The 12,495-nt window shown below is 50.2% G+C and overlaps 1 protein-coding gene and 1 pseudogene across 2 annotated transcripts in view; both read left to right on the top strand.

Annotated features, from left to right (window-relative positions):
* DCPS (decapping enzyme, scavenger) overlaps positions 1 to 12,495 on the top strand; it is a 40,256-nt gene that overhangs the window by 5,977 nt on the left and 21,784 nt on the right. The gene's annotated exons all lie outside the window — the stretch shown is intronic.
* On the top strand, positions 183 to 5,241 carry LOC128626556 (60S ribosomal protein L15-like; annotated as a pseudogene).

Raw genomic sequence — 12,495 nt, 5'->3', positions numbered from 1 at the left:
CCAAAGTATTGCTATAGCCGCTCCTCTGACCTCAGTGCCAGAGCCTTTCCAGTCCAGCCTCTCCCATCTCCTTCCCAGAGTCGCCAGCACTTAACATGCCAGGAGGGACCTTAAAGTGTAGTTCCTGCAGCCTCAGCCCTCTGAGCTCCCTGCACAGTTGTCCCTTGATTTTTTTTTTTTTTTTTTTTTGCTTTCTCCAGCAGTTTCTCCAGACCTTCCCAGAATAGTGCCCTGGGGGAGCTCCTTCCAACCCCTCCCCCATTTCTGAACCGGTCACTTTCCATCTCTTCCAGTACCTCTGGTCACTGGCCAATTTCTTCTTCTAGCCTGAAGGTTTTGCAGTCTTCTCATTTATCCCCTCCAGATCTCACCCCGATTTATCCCCTCGTAACCCTGAGAGGCTGCTCCCCACTCTGTGACATAATGGAGCATGGGCATCGGTGTTAGGCATGCTTGGGCCCTGTCCCAGCACCAGCACTTACCAGTGGTGTGACCTGAGAGCAGTGTGCTGTTTGAGTTTCACTGCCGTGCAGAGGTTACACATAAATAAGCCTTGGGTCAGAAACAGCGGGGCTGGAATCCCGGCTTTGCCATTTACTAGCTGTGAGGAGTTGGGAAGTTTCTGTGTTCATTTAACAAAGACGAAGTGTGCGCCAGGTGCTAGATGCTATGTGTATTGGCTGGACTTCAGATAGCATCGCTGTCTTTGGAGTCCTGGTGGGGAGGCAGTCTGCCAGTCAGGAAACAGAGGTCTCCGGGGCCAGGACCAGGAGAGGGCTGCTGGGCTGGGTGCCCAGGAGGGCCCTCTGTGGGTGGCACCCAAACCAAGACCCGAAGGATGGAAAGGAACCAGCTGTGCAAAGATATGGAGAGGAGGGGCGAGGAGAATGTTCTAGGCCGAGGGAACTGCGCATGTTCTGGGGGTGGAAAGAGAAATAGAAAGGAGGCCTTTGTGTTGGGAGCCTGGCGGGCGGTTGGTGGCTGTGGGGTGTAGCACAGACGAGTTAGGGGAAGTAAGTAGTAAATTCACTTGGCAACCAAACACATCTCAGTTGGACAGTTACAGCATAAATAAGAAAAAATACAATTTGTCCTGGCTGGTGTGGCTCAGTGGACTGAGTGCTGGCCTGCCATCCACACGGTCACCAGTTCAATTTCCAGTCGGGGCACATGTCTGGGTTGTGGGCCAGGTCCTCAGTGAGGGGCACATAAGAGGCAACCACACATTGATATTTTTCTCTCTCCCTTCCCCTCTATCTAAAAATAAATTAAATGTTTAAAAAAGAAAAAAGAAAGAACATGATTTATTAGCCTCTGCCCACAGTGAGAAAACGCATGTTGCACTGTGACCCCGACCTGTGAATGAATCCACATAGATACAAGGGAACAAAAGGGGTGCAAAACATTTCTGCCCTTACTTTGTGTGATAGTCTCTAGTTTTCTAAATTCCAGTCTTGTGTGTTTCCTTTTTTATTTTATTTTTAATTTAAATGACCCATTGATAGAAGGTACATAAAGCATTTAGCACAGCTGCCGGCATGTGGCGTGTAGTTGCTGTTAGTCGTTTTCTACTACTGTTGACCCCTTTCAAAATCTGTGAGCCTGAACTGGAACAGTATCTGCAACAGGACAGAAAAGCTCCAGGCGCTGACCACGGGCAGGTTTCTTCTCTCCCCCCTGCGGCCATGCAGAGAATTGAGGGCTGGGTGGGCCGGATGGATGGCCCCTGAGTGCTGCTCCTGGCTCGAAAGCAGGGCAGAGCCTGGATCGCCTCCTCTTGTGGTTCTCACACAGTCACGCCTCTGGCCTGTCAATGGAGCCCTTTGATTGAGATCTTTGTTCCCTCTTACCTGGGAAGAAGGGGGCAGATACTCGGGAGAGGGGTGTGACTCAGAAACCCAGACTGGCTAAAAAGGCCAATTGTTTTCCCATTGTAGAGCAGGGGTGTGGAATCTCAGGTTCAGAGGAGGAGAAGGCGTTTGTTTGAGTGAGGCCAGGGCAGGGCGTGGGGGGATCCCGGGAACCCCATCACCTTCGGGTGCAGAGAGGTGCTCATGCTTTTAGCTACAGGCAGGGATTTCCTCCCTGGGCTATTTGAAGAGGTGAAACTGGGCCTCTGAGTTTAGAGTGAGGACTTGTTTGGGAGGAGTATTTGTATTTTATTTTATCATTTTATTATTTTATTTAATCCTCACCCTAGGATACGTTTATTGATTTCAGAGGGAGAGATGTAGACAGAGCCATCTTCATCAATGTGGCAAACATTGATTGGTTGCCTCCTATATATGCCCTGACTGGGAATCAAACCAGCAATCTTTTGGTGCGTGGGACTAGGCTTCAACCCACTGAGCCCTCTGGCCAGGAGTGGGAGGAGCATTTTAAAAGACTAACCAGTCCTATAAGAGTTTCCCTGGCAGCCTTGTTCATGGCAGAAGAAACTAGAAACAGTGGGAAAAAGGCTTTCATTCCTTTCTATCTGGCCACAGCCGTCAGGTAAACCAAGATGGGCGCCTACAAGCACATGCAGGAGCTGTGGGGGGGGAGCAGTCACAGTGATGCGCTTCCTTCTCAGGGCGCCTTGCTGGCAGTACCGCCCACTCTCTGCTCCACAGCGCCCCCCGCCCCACCAGGCCTGATAAAGCGCGGAGGCTGGGATACGAGGCCAAGCAAGGATATGTCATGTATCAGATTTGTGTGCACCGTTGAGGCCGCAAACACCCTGTTCCCGAGGCTGTGACCTGTGGCAGGCCTGTCCGTTATGGTGTTACCCAGCTGAAGTTTGCCCGAAGCCTCCGTTCTATTGCTGAGGAGCAGGCTGGGTGCCACCGCGGGGCTCTGAGAGTCCCAAATCTTACTGGGTTGGTGAAGATTCCACATACAAGTTCTTTGAGGCCGTACTCATCAATCCATTCCACGAGGCCATCAGAAGGAATCCTGACATCCAGTGGATCACCAGAGCGGTCCACAAGCACAGGGAGGTGCGAGGGCTGACATCTGTGCTCTGAGAGCTGTGGCCTTGGAAAGGGCCACGGTCCCAACCACACTACTGGTGGTCCTCGCCCTGCAGGTTGGAGAAGGTGCAGTACTCTCCAGCTCCACCGTTATCGCTGATTTTGTGTTTGTAAAATTCCTTCCTAATAATTTAGGACCAAAAAAAAAAAAAAGGAAACTAGAAACAACCTGGATGTCAGCTCACAATAAAATAGGTAAATAAACCACGCTCCGCCACTGTGCTGCTTCCCTACTGCAGTGAAAATGAATGAACTACAAGAAGCAAAACACGGGGTGCGCACAGTGTGACCCCAGATGGAGTTGAAAACCGACAGAACTAAGCAATGTATAGGGAGCTTACATACTTTAGGAGACTAGGGAGACAGAAGAGACAAGATTGACACCTCGTTCAGCAGCACGGTCGTGGGGGGACGGGCCTGAAAGGACACACAGGTCGTGGGAATGTTCTGTTTCCTGGGCTGTGCGCTCCATGCATGTGTATGTTTACATTTATTTTAGGTCTTTAAACGGTACACATTGTATATTTTATGTGTGTACACAAATATGTGTACTTGTACCTATACGCTGTTTTATGTGTGAATTATATTTTACAAATGAAGATTAAGAAAAATCGGCAGGTCCTTAGAAGAACGGATACTGTTTCCCCACTAACTTGTAGAGCTCTACCCTTGTTCTCCAGTTCAGTTTCTAGTCTCTGCTGTTGAACGTGACATGTTTGATTCGGGCCTCCTTCCTCTACATTTTGGGCATCAGGAGACTTCTGCTGCTGCGTTGCCGCCTTTCCTCTGTGGCAGAGGATCTCTGGGGTCTGACCCTGGTCTCTCTGGGGGCGACAGAGCTGTGCCTGCTGGAGTGCAGTCCAGGCTGGTGCCAGCCCCGGCGAGGCAGGGCAGTGTGGGAGGCCCTCCAGCAACTGGACAGAAATCTGGGTACCAGGCTCCATGGACCCGGCTCCAGCACAGACTGGCACGGGCCTCTTACCCCAGCCCTGTGCGTGTCCCTCCCATGGCAGCTGAGCCGAAGGACAAGAGTTCTCTGAACAATGACCAAGAGAAAAAGCCTCGCCAAACAGTTCTCTGCCTGAGTGAGTGTTGAAGAGCACTATCGTCTTCTAGCGTGAGAAACTCCCCAAGTGTGGCCAGTGTGGGACACCAGGGCAAGTCACGGGATGGCTCCGAGACTCCATTCCTCTGAATGACAAGTGAGGAACCCAGCATCAGGCTGGCCTGCCTCCGAGGGCTCCTGTGTCCTCCGAGATTATGTTGTCTCAGGTTTGAGTGGAACCTGGAGGTTCTTTGTGGCTGCTCCCTAGAACTACTCATCAGAATTACTAAGGAGCTTTCTCGAAAACAGGATCTGGACTGAATAAGAGTCTCTGGCTAGAACCTTTATCAGAGTCACACTGTCACACAGTCCAGTAATCAGGTAGCGCCAGAGGGCTCACGAGGTCAGGAGCAGGCTCTGGGGCGCTCTTCCCCACCCTGCTTGCTGTCCAGCTTCTGTAGCTGTTTCTTAATTTATCACATTCTGACATTATCAAATCCCCACACTGGGAGTTGAAAAGTTTAGCTTCTTTTTATCTCATTTTATTGCAAAAACTTTTGCAAATTGATCCACCAGCAAAAAAGATCACAACTTGACAAAGACTCAGATGATGGTTAGCATGTTTTAGCAATAATGTATTTTTAATTATAGTGGGTACCTTGTTCTTAAGACATAATGCTATTGCACACTTAACCGACTGTAGTATAGTGTAAACATCACTTTCATATGTACCGGAAAACCCAAAGTTCTGCGACTCACCTTACGTGACCTGGAACCAAACCGAGGCGTCTGCTAGGTCTGCCTGTACTTCTCTCACCCTCTGTCCCTGCTCCTCCCAGTTTTTGACATTTATGTTGTTATTTTTAGAATTCTAAAAAGTGGCCTTTGGAGTCCTACCTATACTGAGATCTACTTTAGGCTTTATCAGCATGTCAGGTGAGAATCTCAGGGCCTTCAGCCTTTCCTTCCCGATGGCTCCCCTGTCGCCAATTTTATTTTCCTTCAAAACATTAAAGACAATGATTGCTGACTCCAAGCATTCATTATGGCTAATGAGGTATCTGATGCCAATTTGATTCTCATTTCTTTATAGCTAATTTGCTTTTTGTTTTTGGTTTTATTGCTTTTTTAGTTTCCTTTTCTAGAAACTTACAGTATATTCTCTTGGGTGTACTGAAATTTTGTAAGGTGTATAGGTTGAACTTTTTTTCTTTTTTTCTTTTCATTTTGCTGGGTATTTTTTTTTGGACCCTGTTGATTTAGAGTCTTTGTCATTCTTCCACTCTACTTTTTAAAATAATCTCCTTATTTTCCCTACTGGAGACCCCGTTAGTGTTAGACTTCCTGGGTTGATGATGTGTGCTTCTGTCCCCACTCTTTCCATCTGGGTCTTTTCTTCCTCGACACTGGTGGATTGTCTGAACTCTGTCTTCTAGGCCCTGTAGTGAAGGTTTTAATTTGGCAATTATAGTTTTAATTTTCTTCCCTCTGGTTTGTTGATTGTTACCTTTTCATAGCATCTTGCTCTTGCTTTGCAGGGGCCAAATTGGGTTTACTTTCTCCAACATGCTGATTAGAATTGTTTTAAAAATTATCTCCTGACCCTTATGTGATCTCATTTCCTTTGGGCTCTGGTTTTGGTTGTTTATTTTGGTCATTCTTGTTTAGGCTGCTGGTTTTCCTTGAGTGTCTGGTGAATGTTTGTTCATTTTTATTTAGAAGAACCAGTCTGATAAGTCCAGTGAACTAGCTCTTCCTTTCCTGCCCTCTATACTTGCTTATTTAGAGCCCGGAGCCTCTGCTGGCTTCCCCTGGCTGGAAATCACTTCGACAAAGCCCCTCGCATGCTCTGGGTTGCAGCATCCTTCAGGGTCACTGCCTCTGTTCACCCTCTGTTCACATGCTGCTTTCTACTTCCTGACTTTGAGAAGTGCACCGCAGCCTCATTCTCTGCTGCCTCCCCATTCTTGTCCCTTCCCTGTTATGGGTTGGTTCTCTTCTGTATTTCATTACTGCTCTTGCACTGGGGTCTGGGAACGATGAGCACCACCATTAAGCAGGAGTGAGTTGGCAGCCTTCTGTGTTTATCGAGCTGTGCTGTGTGGGGTCTCTGTAGGTGTAGGGTAGCTTAGACCACAGAGAAGCTACTCCTTTGAGGGCACCTGCAGATATGGCTGGTGTTGGTGAGCTGAGATGGACAGACACCTCGGCTTCTCCCAGGTGCTCATGCACAGTGGGCGGGAGTACATTGGACTTGGCCAGAGCTGTGAGAGCGTAAAACTTGTGTCCCTCAGATACATGGAAGCATTTCTACTTCTTGGTATCTGATTGAGATAGTTGCTCACATAGCTGCACAAAGCGGTGCAAGAACATTCATTGCAGCACCATTTGTGAAAGGCAAAGAAAAAACAATCTCAGTGACCCCTGTTGGCAGCAGGGGTGGGGCTAGTTAACAAGGCATGGAGCATGCATAGGGTGGGCTGCTCCTTGATTGTCGCAGAGGGGGAAGGAGATTTGTGTGGACTGTCATGGGAGTGCTCTGAGGTCATGGGTAACCCAAAGAGGATTATCCCAGTTGTGCCAAAAAAAAAAAAAAAAAGGCTTTTATGTAGATACATTCATACTGACACAAACTCATTTAAAAAAAGACTGGAATAATGAACACCCAGCTATGGTCTGTATTTACCTCAGTGAAAAGTGTTGGAATTATTTAAGAATATATTCATGTGACATTTAGGTAATTTTTAGGATGTTACCCTCTTCACCAAATGAACAAAAGAAGCAGATCAAAGATTGACCTGAATTAGGGCCCCTGGCAGCTGCCTTACCTCACAGCCCGGATGACTCTCATCATTCAGGGCCTATCAGTTCCTCAACAAATACTGCATACACCCAAGACTCATGGACATCCGAGTCTGGTGATTGGCACCCACCCACAGAGACACACCTATGCTGTGCTGATATGGAGTACTTGGCCACTGGGGTGCGCACTGGGGCTGGTGGGTCAGCGTGACGGAGGTGACTGGTCCCACTCCTGGAGACAGAGGCCTCCTGTGGTGGGCTGGACTGGGTGATGGGAAGGTGGGTGACGGAGAGGGTGTGCCCGGTGAGGGCAGCGGTGTGGGAACCCAGTCGAGGGAGCTCTAGAGCAGGCATCTAGCATCAGGTGGGCTTTATTCCTGGGACAGGGAGAAGGTGAGGGAGCCCACAGGGGTCTCTCTTTACTGCTTTGGTTTCACCAGTCAATGCCACCTAAAGATGGCAGTTCTGTCTTCTTTCCCCGGGTGCTTCAGAGCCCCTGATGCCAGGAGTCCAGGCTCCCTCCAGGCTTGGAAGGACAGCGGGATGCGAACAAGCAGAAGTTGCACACAGCCCACCTGAATGGGAGTCTCAGCTGGAATCTGGGCTCCACCTTTCTCTGGCTCCCTGATTGGCCCCCACTCTCCTTGTCCTGTCCCCTCAGCTCAGAGGCCTTGAGTGCTGCTGCCTCCTTGCCACCTTTGCTAGAGGCCCTCTATTTGGTTCCCCATTGAGACTCATGGCTTCCACGAGGCCAGGAGATGCCATTGCATTCAGAGCCTAGGCCTTGAGTGCTGCTGCCTCCTTGCCACCTTTGCTAGAGGCCCTCTATTTGGTTCCCCATTGAGACTCATGGCTTCCACGAGGCCAGGAGATGCCATTGCATTCAGAGCCTATTTAGAAGTGGAAAATCCTGAGTTGTTGCATTGTGCCACCACCCCATACTAGAGTTCCCTTCCTCCCTGCCTCCCACGCAGAAATGGGGCAAGGTCCCAAGACTCTGTGGCAGTCTTAAGGCTCGAGTCAGCGGAAAAGTCAGCTTACTCAGGACCAGTGGGCAAAGGCAGATTACCCACAGGATAGCCAGTTCCATTTCATTCCTTGGCCCCGGCTGTGGCGGCCAGCCTGTGGCAGCCTGATGGTGATGCCCACTCTGGAGCCATACTTCTCAGGGAGCGAGGACCTAGAATTCCGGCAGTCTGGGGCTTTACCCCGTGGGGGATGTGTGCCGTGCCCGCCCCCCCCCCCCAAATGCACACACGTTGTGGCCGTTTCACTGATGTGGCACTGAGACTGATGCGCGTGCGCCTCTCGGAGTGAATGAAGGAGATGCCTTTATATGGGAAGTTGTGAGCGGCCGTGTGTGGAATTCCTGAGTGTTCACTCCAACGGCTCTTGTAGTCTGCTCTGTTCAAGCCCGGAATAATTTCTTCCTGCGCATGGGCAAGTGGGGTTCTTGCAGTCAGCGGCTCCATTATCTCATTAGATACCAACCCATGAGCCTTCTGTTAAAGTGGGACCTGTGGAATGCAGGAAGCCCTCCAGGCTCCCCGAGGAGCATTTCCTGTTCCTCAAGGACCATCTTCTGCAGGAGCAACAGAAGGCCACCCCTACCTCCACCCCAGCCATCTTCTGGGCTGCGTGCGGAGTCACCAAATGCGCCTGTGGGCCGCCAGGCCCTGTCACACTCCTGTTCTCGCTCCTGGATCTCAGAGAACTGAGGAGAGTGGGGGAAAGGAGCCCATCTGACCCAGGGTCTTGCTAGAACCAGCACGCTCCTCTTCTCGGCTCTGAGAGCATTGCTGTGCTCTCCCTGAGACCGGGAATTAGCGGTTTGAGGTTTGCTGTGAGTGGTTGAAGCTTCCAGTAGGATCCCGACCACACCCCTCAGCCCTGTTCCCCTTAGGCCTTGACTTCGCCCAGCACCCTGCCAAGGGGGCACAGAGCACTCCTCTCTGGCCTTCCACTGGAGTGTGGCTACCTCCTCTCCAGCCTCTGGCCTGTTTTCTGGTCAGCGGATGCCAGGGTGAAGAGTGTCACCTAGCCAGGGGAGAGCCCCAAAGCGGGGAAGGACGAGCAGTCCCTGGAGACCCCTAGCAGCCCCTCCCTTGTAGCTCTCCACAGGAGTTTTTTGATGGGGTGCTTTGCCAGTCTGGGCCACCTAGCCTGTCACCTGGGGGCTCTGCTTGGCTCTTGTGGAGGGAAGGTGGGGAGGGGCTTCATGCTCACATTGTGTTTGCTGTTTTTTCTGCCCTGCTTTCCTGGGCCTGCACATCTGGGTCAAATAAGTTGAAACTGGCTCATCATAATGGAGAGCAAAAGCCACAGACAGAGCCGTGGAAATGACCTCATCATGTGGAAGCCATCAGCGAGGGCTGGAAAGCAGTCTTGTTTGAACATGTGTATGGGAAGGAGAGCAGACTGTCTGTGGTTTGCATTTTCATGTTTCATGTGCAGCAGCATTTTCCTGGGGATTTGGCTAAGCCAGCTTTGGCAGAGAGCGAGGGAGGCAGCTGCTCTTTTCCCTACTTAGCCCTGCCTCCCGCCTCTGAAAGCAGTTGTGCTTTCATGTCTGAGTGGGGGCAGGGGGTGGTTTTATTTATTGGAGAAGGCCTTTTGGGAGACCGTGTGGAGGTTGATGGGCAGGACAGAGCTGTCCTAGCAGGGGTATATCAGCCTGCTCAGCTGAGCTGCAGAGAAAGGAACCTGTGTGTGCAAGGCAACTGCTCATCTGGTTGCATTGTGTGGCCATTCCCACTGCCAGAACATCCTTGTAGATCAAGAGCTGCAGCCCCAAACCCCACAGAGGCCACCACACCACCACAAGGCCCACGGCCTCCTTTCTCATCATCCAGCACTGTCATATTTGGTGGGGGATGAGGCTTGGGACCACACAGTCAGCCAAAACAGCCATTGTTCCCTGTTGTGAACAAGGCTGCCTGTAGTCCCCCCGCGCTGCCCCCAGAGCCTGTTCTAGCCCAGCTCCTGGTGCCAGTGTACCCTGGGGACGCCACTCCTCAGACAGCCCTCTGTTGCAGACGGAGTGGGCCTCTCAGTCCCACACTTCCCAGGAGGCCTGGCAGTGAGCACTGGGGCATTGCTGCTGCTGGAATCTGCACGCTCCGATGTCCTCCCCCACCTTCCAGTCTGCGGCCCCAGCCACTCTGGCACCTCATCACACCCTTTGGTTTTGCTGACGATGGTTTATGTGTCTCCAAGAGGGGTTTGCGACTCATCATGTTTCTCGAATCTGAGAGGGCTGCTTTTTGGAGAACATGGCTGCAACATAGGTGTCCTAGGAAAAGGCCTGAGGGAAGGTGGCCCTGTGGCATCGAGAAAGCGATTGCATGGAGGAGTCAGCCTGCTTGGGTTCCAGTCTCAGCTCAACCGCTGCGACCTCGGGCAGATTACTTAATCTCTCTGCAGCTCAGGTTTAAGGGGTGGCTTCTTTCTCTATTTATAATATGTTTGTTACTTAAGTGATACATATTTGTTTTCAGAAATATAATAAATAGCCCCCCCAAAACTAATGAAAATTATAGCACATAACCCCAGTTCCACTGCCCAGAGAGAACTCTCAACATCTCGGAATGTGTCTTGGTTTTCTGTTTTTTTTTCCTAGGTGCTTATGTGTGTGCAGCTGGGCAGGCACACATTCTTAAAAATAAAGTGGCACCGTGTGTACTCCATTCTGTAGACTGTATTGTGAGGGCCTCACGTGTCAGGGCTGTTTCAGGTATTGCACACACAGTGGACAAAAAAAGTTTCTGCTCTCAGCTTTCTCACGTTCAGCTGGAGGAAATGGACCATAACAAATAGGTCAAGTGGCCGTAAACAGGAAGAAATATAAAGCATCATGAGAAAAACAGGAGGACGGCGTATGGGCTTCGGTTAAAGGCGCAGTTCAAACGTCCACTGTTTCCTTTAAAACCCTCACTAAAAATGACATTAAAGGAATTACCTTAAATAAGTTTATCCATAAATACTAGAGGGAGAGAGAGGAGACAAATGTAGAAAGCGAGAGGGGAGGAGTAACCGAGCTGGCAGCTCTGAGAGACCAAGACCTGAGCTGGCAGAGGGCAGATCTGGGCAGCAGTCACGGAGCTCCCCGCCACTTCGCAGATGCTCCTCCTGGACATCAGGCTCTTGACAGGTAAAGCAGAGGGTCCGGGGGCTCTAGATGCAGTTGAGGCAGAATCATGGTCCTGAAGTGTTGGGGGTTAAATGGAAGTTGAGATCTTGAATGTTGAGGCCTTAGCTGGGTAGCCCAGTTGGTTGGAGCATCCCAATATGTCAAGGTTGAGGGTTTGTTACCTGGTCAGGGCACATACACAAAGCAACCAAAGAATGTATGAATAAGTGGAACAATGAATCGATGTTTCTGTTCCTCCCCGTCCCTCCTTCCCTCTCTCTCTGAAGTCAGTGAAATTTTAAAAAATCAGATATTGGATGTTGAGATGCCCCCACGCTCCCCTCTCCCCAGCTGCCTCTCTTTCTCGTCACTTGGGATGTTGTCAGCCAGCCTTCTGTGTCTCCCTGTGTGAACCCGGGAGAGTGGTCCGTGGTGCACATGACAGCCCCAGAGAAAAGACGCACGCTCTCGGAGGTCTGTCATGCAGAGGAATAGCCTGATCATCCTAAAATGAAGCTCCAGGTGAACTCACCTGTGCCCTCAGGGCTGCCCGTCAGCTCTTCCGTGCCCTGCCCTTCAGTGTGACCTTCAGTGTGACCTTCAGTGTGAGCCAGCAGGCAAGGACAGCCGGTCTTTGAGTAAAGCCTCCACGGGAAAAGGGTAAGAAAAACAAGGGAAGGAAAGAAACAAACTGCAGGAGGAGAGATGTGCAGAAATTGTCATTAGCCTCGAGAATTCTAATACACTGAATGCATAAGAACAAGATACTGTCAAGAAGGAATTTAAAAAAAAAACTCTTAGAAATTAAAAACTTAGCAGAAATGAACATTTCAGTAGGAAGGTAGATGAAGTTGAAGAAAACTTCCTTCAAACTAGAGCAAGAAGACATAAAGACGGAAAGTGGGAGAGAACAGAAAACTGAAAGAGGAACCAAAGACATTAAATGTCCAAGTAGGTGTTCCATAAAGACGGGGAAGAGAAAGTGGGGAAGGAAATAGGACAGTTTTGCCAGATAGAAGAACATGATTTTTGAGGTTGAAAGGGCTCAATAATTACCCAGCTCAGTGGATGAAATTAAACTGCCCCCCACCCCCGCCCTGCCAAGATCCATTAGCACTTGGGGACAGCAAGAAAGAAAAAGTCACTATGCAGGACTAGGGGTCTAGAATGACCTCAGGCTTCTCGACAGCAGCTTTGCCACCTAGAAGGTCACAGAGCAGCACTTTCGGAATTTGAGCCTCACTGCCCCTGACCCAGTTTCTTCAGGCAGACTTTAATTCAGTGTGACAGTAAAGACATTCTCAGATGTTCCAAGTTGCCAGATGAGTCTCCCTCACTCCATATCTCTGGAAGCAACTTGAGTTTGTGCTTTCGTGCTGTGGTTCTTGGTGTTTGGTCCCTCGATTGGCGGCAGCAACTGTACTTGGGAACGTGTTGGAAATGCAGATTCTCCGGCCCCTCTTCAGACTTGCACACTGAAGACTGAGAAGCAGTGCTTTAGCAAAACT

Source organism: Artibeus jamaicensis, unplaced genomic scaffold (genome assembly GCF_021234435.1).
Source record: "Artibeus jamaicensis isolate MK-2021 breed Jamaican fruit bat unplaced genomic scaffold, CSHL_Jam_final scaffold_660, whole genome shotgun sequence".
Classification (NCBI taxonomy): Eukaryota; Metazoa; Chordata; class Mammalia; order Chiroptera; family Phyllostomidae; genus Artibeus; species Artibeus jamaicensis.
Note: the sequence above shows the minus strand (reverse complement) of the source record. Positions and strands in the feature narration are given on the sequence as shown.